A 6,163-nucleotide genomic window follows, 5' to 3' on the forward strand; every position below is an offset into this window, starting at 1 on the left:
AATGGGTAGTGTGGTGACTTCCTGCCAAGATAGCTGTCCATTTCAATTCCCTAAATTATCCCTGGAGAAATCACATAACTGAATGGGAAGTGAGGGATTCTAGGAACTAACAACAACACTCTGGGGTGGATTGGGGTAGGGAGAGAGAAAAGTGAGGAGCTGGGTTGGGGGAGGCACCCACGCTGCCGTGGACAATCACTGCCTGACCTCCCAGCCCTGCACCTTCAGGGAGATGCCTCTTCTTGACGCTGCTTCCCTGCAGGAGGGTCACAGTCAGAGAAGGTGCTTGCAGAAGAAGGTGCCCGATTGCGTCTGCGTGGTGCTTGGTGCTCACCTGCTTTAAGTCAGGATCCCAATACAGACCAGGGCCTGCCTTCAGCTCACCCCCAGTCCACATTACCAGTTGGAATCACGATGCCCCCCAGGGAAACACTGGCCACCATGTTGAAAGAGTACATCAACTAAGAAACACGACTGAGGGTGACTTTCCGGAACAGATGGGATCTGCATTTAAATACTTTAAATTTACTTAAGGACGTAAGAGAAGATAATAGCAGCACGAAGTAAGAATAAGAAAACATTTGTAAAAAATAAAAAGAACCAAGTAAAAGAATCAGGATGGAGTAAAGAAGGCAAAAGATGAAATGATCAGTGAATTTTGAGGATCAAGTGGGAACACTGTCAACATAGGCAATAAGAAATGAATCAAGAAATAAAGGAAGAGAAAATATGAGAGATGTGCAGGACAAAAGTAGAAGTGTCAACGTCCAGATAATAAGCAGCTTAAAAGAGAGGGCAAAAAATTGGAAGACCTAAGATTAAAAGGGACCAGAGAATGTCAATCGGGGAGGTAAAGGAAAAACACAAGCACATACACACATTTAAGACCAACAATATAAAGAGAAAATTCTGAAATTTCCCAAGGGGAAATGCAGATCACCTGAAAGGAGAAGGAATCAGGTTATCATGAGAGTTCTCAACCACAATTATTTCTGGTTGGAATGCAAAAGGGCACAACCAAAGAATACACACACTTTCTCCGTAGTATGTGGTCTGTGCATACACAGAATATCTGAAAAAGAGACCCTCTATGAGGCAACATGGAGGACTAAAAACTCTAAAGGATCAGTATGCACAATGTTTTCTGATCATAATTCTATTGTAGATATAAAGGGACATTGATAACAAACTAATGGTCAAATTACCATGTATCTGGACATTGAGTTGCATATTACTAAATTATCCGTGGGTTAAAAACTACAATGGAAATTATGAAATTCTTAAAATTAGATTATTAAAAAATCCTTACTACACATCCACATTTGTGAAATGACCAAAGCTATTTCAAATGACAAGTGAATGTATTTCTTTTTATATCTTTTAATTCATTTGTCAGGAAAAGAAGACTCTAAAAATGAATGAAATAAATGAGTTAAGCATTCAACTCGAGGCTGAACAAGAGAGCAAAAAAAGAAGAAAAAAATAAGCAAACATGGGGCAGAAATAAATAACCTTGAGAATATCAGCAATAACAATTACAGAAGGTTCCAAAGCCAAATGCTGTTTCTTTGAAAAGATTAATAAGATTGACCCTAACAAGATTAATCACTAAAACAAACACACACAAAAAGAAAGAACTAAATATAGAACAAAACCCAGACAATATTTACCGATTCCAGAGAGGTTAAAAACATAATAAAAAACATAATAAATTTACAATAGCCAAACTATGGAACCAGCCTAGATGTCCACCAATGCATAAATGGATAAAGAAAATGTGGTATATATACCCAATGGGGGTTTTATTCAGGTATAAAGAAAAATGAAATTATGTCATTTGTAGGAAAATGGATAGAACTTAAGACCATTATGTTAAGTGAAAGAAGCCAAGCTCAGAAGGTCAAGGGTCATATGTTTTCTCTCATATGTAGAAAGAGGAGAGGACAAAGGAAAGCAAGATGTGAGGGGGATCTCATGAAAATGAAAGGGAGGGAGATCAGTAGAGGAAAGCGACTAGAGGGAGGGACAAGGGGAGGGTACAGAGAAGTACTAGGGAATAATATTGTCCAAATTATATTGTTACATTGTGTGAATGTACAACTACATAACAACAAATCCCACCATTATGTACAATTATAATGCACAAATAAAAACATGGGGGAAAAAGAGATAATAAAAAACATAATAACTACAGATTCTTTTGTGGTTCATAGGCATGATGGTAAGGTGTTTGCACCATTGTGTGAGATGTACCTCCCTCTACACCCCACCATAACCTCTGCACATTGCTAGTCCCATGTGAAGAAAAAAATTACAATCCGAAAACCTGGATGAAGTAGATACATTTCTAGAAAAATAGAAAATTTACGGGATGTAAAACTTGAATAGATAAATATGTATTAAAGGAATGACATTGTCGTCAACAGCCTCCCTTCCTCAAAAAAAATTCCCCTTCCAAATAGCTTTTCAGATCGATTTCTAATTCATATAAACCGTTCCAGAAGAAAAGTTAAGCTGCCAGCTCATTTAATAAAATTAACCTGTCCTTGATTTCCAAATGAGATAATAATGCAAAAAATAGATAATGCAAGATTAGCTCCATTTTTGCCTATGAATTTAGATGCAAAAATCCTATATAAAATACGAGCTAACCAGATGCAACAGCATATTTTAAGATGTATCATAATCAGATGGAAAAATTTTCATCTTGATAAACCTGCCAATGTAGTTCACAATGTTAATAGACTTATTGAGAAAAATCATATGATTATTTCAATTGGTGTGGGAGAAGTCTTTACTATAGTTAATATTAATGTGTGCTTTTAAAAAATTCAACAAACTTGGATTACATGGTGATTAACTTGGAAAAGGTAATATTCCAAAAAATTTCAGCCATCATTTAAACCATTTTAGTCAATATGTTGTTCTTATGAACAAAAATAAGGCAGGAATGATAGTGGCACTATCACCAATACTGTTTAGCTCAGGGCTGGAGATCCCGGTCAATGCTCTAATGAAAGGAAGAGAAAAGGTGCATATTTGGGAAGGACCAGATGAAACTGTCATTTTTCACAGATGATACATTCAGCTTATTAGAAAACAAACAGAATTAATAGACAAACAGAACTGAGAGAGCATCAATGTTGCTGGCATTAAGATAAAAATCAGGGGCTGGGATTGTGGCTCAGCGGTAGAGCGCTCCCCTAGCACGGGCGGGACCTGGGTTCAATCCTCAGCACCACATAAAAATAAAGGCATTGTGTTGTGTCCATCTATACCTAAAAAAATAAATATTAAAAAAAAAGCAGCTTTAAAAATCAGTAGCCTTTCTATATAATGGCAAGAACCAACAAGAAAAGACAACTTAAAAATAAAGGCTGGGCCTACTCAGAAGGTCAAGGGTCAGATGTTTTCTCTCATGTGTGGAAGCTAGAGAGGAAAAAAGGAAAGGAAGTTGGGGATGGATCTCATGAAAATCAAAGGGAGATCAGTAGAGTAGATTAAAGGGACCATGGGGTGGCAGAAGGGAAAGGAAAGGGGAAATACTCAGAAATAATATTGGCCAAATTATATTATTATATTGTGTACATATACAACTATGTAACAACAAATTCCACCATTATGTAGACGAATGTACCAATAAAATATATGGAAAAAAATTTTTTAAAAGGGCTGGGTAGGGCTTGGTTGTCACTCAGTGGTAGAGCATTTGCCTAGCACATGTGAGGCCCTGGGTTCTATCCTCAGCACTATACAAAGATAGATAAAATAGAGGTATTGTGTCCATTTATAACTAAACAAATATTTAAAGAGAAAGATCTGGGGATATAGCTCAGTGTAGAGTACTTGTCTAGCATGTGGGAGGCTGGGGGTTCAATACCCCATTCTGTTAAAAAAAAAAAAAAGTATTTCACTCACAATAGCTATAAAACATCTTAGAAATTAACTCAGGCAAGAATACGATGCAATCTTTAGGACAGAATCTTGAACTCTGATTGGAAACACAGGAGATTATTTAAATGATGGAAAAACATTCCACACTCTGGATGGGATGATTTCATATTGTTATAAATTAATTCTCCCAAAAATAATCTAGATATTCAATACCATCCCTATTCAAATTCTTGTTAGATTTCTCAAGCCTCTCAATAAACTCCTATAAATATATATATGGAATAAGAAAAGTCTGTGAATAGTAAATTAACTTTAAAAAGTGACAGTAAAGAGGGATGTAATTTAAAAAGTGATTATTGGTACAAGCAGGCTAATGGGCCAAGGAATAGAACAGAGAGTTCAGAGATGAACATACATGTAAATAGGAATTCCATGTTACTACACAATAAAAGTGAGAGCAGAACCTAGAGAAAGAGTGGATTGTTGAGAAAACTCACCAGGATATTGAAAAAAAGAAAAAGAAAAGAGAAAACTGAGCCAGGCACAGTGTTGCACACCTGTAATCCTAGCTACTAGAGAAATTGAGATAGGAGGACCACAAGTTCGAAGTCAGCCTGGGCAACTTACAGATTCAAAATAAAATAAAATAGCCGGGGATGTGGCTCTGTGGTAGAGTGTTTGCTTAGCATGGGCGAGGTCCTGGGCTCAATCCCAGTGCTGCCAAAAAATAAAAATAAAGGAAAGAAAGGAAAGGAAACTAATCACTATTTAATATCATATATACAGGTGGATGCTATGTGGATTATAGACAAAATATGAAAGTAAAAAGTACTAAGAAATGTAGACTAGCTTTGTGAGCATTGAGGGCAAGCTATAATGAAAAGCAATTTATGAATTCAATTACATTGAAATTGTAGATTTCTGGTCAGTGACACATATCATGGATAAAGTTAGTAGAGAGCTGATAGAATAGGAGAAGTTATTTGCAAAGTTTAAAATTGACAAGGAAGAAAAAAAATAAAATTGACAAGGGGCTAATATCTGCAATATATGAGAAATTCTTGTAAGTCCACAAGAAGACAGCAACCCCAGTAGGAGGAAATAGAAAAGAGGGGCGGGGGAGGGAATCACCCAAATAAGTAATTTATAGAAAAGGAAACTCAAAGGACCTGGAAAGGATGCTCAAACTTACCGGTTTTCTGAGAAATAGAAATGGAAAAAAACAAGTTATTTTCTATCTATTAGACTGGCAGAAATCAGAAAGTCAGACGTCAACTGTGGACAGAGGTGTGGGAAACTGGAGCTTTGACACTGTCATTGGGAATGAGGATGGATGCAGCTCTCTCCATAGCAGCACTCAAATTAAGTATGTGTATGCCCTGTGACCCACAGTGCCACTCCTGGATATGAATATTTGTATCCCAGAAAAACCACAGGCTTCAAAAATGAGGACACTGACTGAGGACCCAGTATGTTGTTGGGCATAATGGGGTGTATGTGCATCATGGAGTCCTGTGGGAGGAATATTGAATGTATAGATGTACATATAGTAACATGAATTCTAAAAAACTATTATAGGGAAAAAAAAGGAGACAGGGAATGAGATTTATCATACAGTACAATTTACATAATTAAAATGTAGGTTTTCAGAATTATGGCTTTCATTTTATAAGAATTCACATGAGCAAAAGGCTAGACACAGATGGACATGGTGATATCCACCTACAGTTCTGGCTATTCGGGAGGCGGAGGCAGAAGGATTGCAAGTTGGAGGCCAGCCTCAACAACTTAGTGAAACTCTGTCTCAAAATTAAAAAGGAAGAAGGGTCTGGGGGTGTAACTCAGTGTTAGAGCACTTAACTTGCATGTATGTGGCCCTGGTTTTGATCTCTAGTGCTGCTTAAAAAAAAAGAGAAAAGAAATATTAGACATTAAGTGCATGATTACTTTTGAAGAAGAGAAGGAAGGATGAGGAAAAAAAGGAATAATTAAAGTAAGATCAGGTCCTTGGATGGGCCAGTGATGGGTCAAGGCTGAAACGTAGGATTAGCTCCACTCTCTGCATCTGAGGTCCAGAGAAACAAACAAGGCAGACACAGGAGGTGCACAGCGTCCCCCTGTCTTCTGTGAGTTCTCCATTTGTTCTTGTTAGAGAACTTATCTGTCTCTGGAACAGAGAGTTGAATACAGTGCCTGATTCCTGGCCTGCCAAAAGCCTCTGTCAATGCTTACGGGATGTATGGAGGGAGAAGTGGATGGCCAGGCAGAG

General features: G+C 37.4%; 1 pseudogene; it reads left to right on the forward strand.

Annotated features, from left to right (window-relative positions):
- Positions 1-2,194: 2,194 nt before the first annotated feature.
- On the forward strand, positions 2,195-2,304 carry LOC143393308 (small nucleolar RNA U13; annotated as a pseudogene).
- Positions 2,305-6,163: the final 3,859 nt, after the last annotated feature.

The sequence above is a fragment of the Callospermophilus lateralis genome, chromosome 2 (assembly GCF_048772815.1).
Source record: "Callospermophilus lateralis isolate mCalLat2 chromosome 2, mCalLat2.hap1, whole genome shotgun sequence".
Lineage (NCBI taxonomy): Eukaryota > Metazoa > Chordata > Mammalia > Rodentia > Sciuridae > Callospermophilus > Callospermophilus lateralis.